We start from the raw sequence: 606 nt of genomic DNA on the forward strand, positions 1-606 counted from the left end.
CATTAAAACCATGCTGTCATGGTTTTTGATCCTTTTTTTCCCCAGCAGAGACATCAGGCACAGCCATCATAAATCTCCATAAGATGTTGTTGGGTCCAATAGCTACCAAACTGCCATAACCACTAGTTATTGTGTTCCATTTTATTACATGATGAGCAAGATACTAGCCATGATTACTTGGCAGTTGGCATCTATGATTAATAAATCGATGATGTAACTACATCCTGCATATAAACAATCAACTAAACAGTAAAAATGAATACTAGATCAAAATGGAGGAAGGGTGCACTTTAAACACCTTCCTCCATTTTGCTTGAGTGTGCAAATCCTAACTAAAATGTATTCACTATTTAGTGCCCTCAAAAATTCCCACAGTGCAACTGAAAATGTGGGCTCAGATGTATGCACGCGACTTCACGCTAAAAGCGCCACAATGCACTGCTTCACCTCTTCGCTTCCCTCTGCTCCTAGACTCCAGCCACTATCAAATACCGCGAGATTGGACGAGAAGAGGACGCAAAATTAAGATTCAGTAGTGCCCGAAATCTCGATTTATTACTCCCTATCGAGTACCTCAGCGTTTCGTGTGTAGGGAATGAGTAAACA

Source organism: Lampris incognitus, chromosome 6 (assembly GCF_029633865.1).
Source record: "Lampris incognitus isolate fLamInc1 chromosome 6, fLamInc1.hap2, whole genome shotgun sequence".
Classification (NCBI taxonomy): Eukaryota; Metazoa; Chordata; class Actinopteri; order Lampriformes; family Lampridae; genus Lampris; species Lampris incognitus.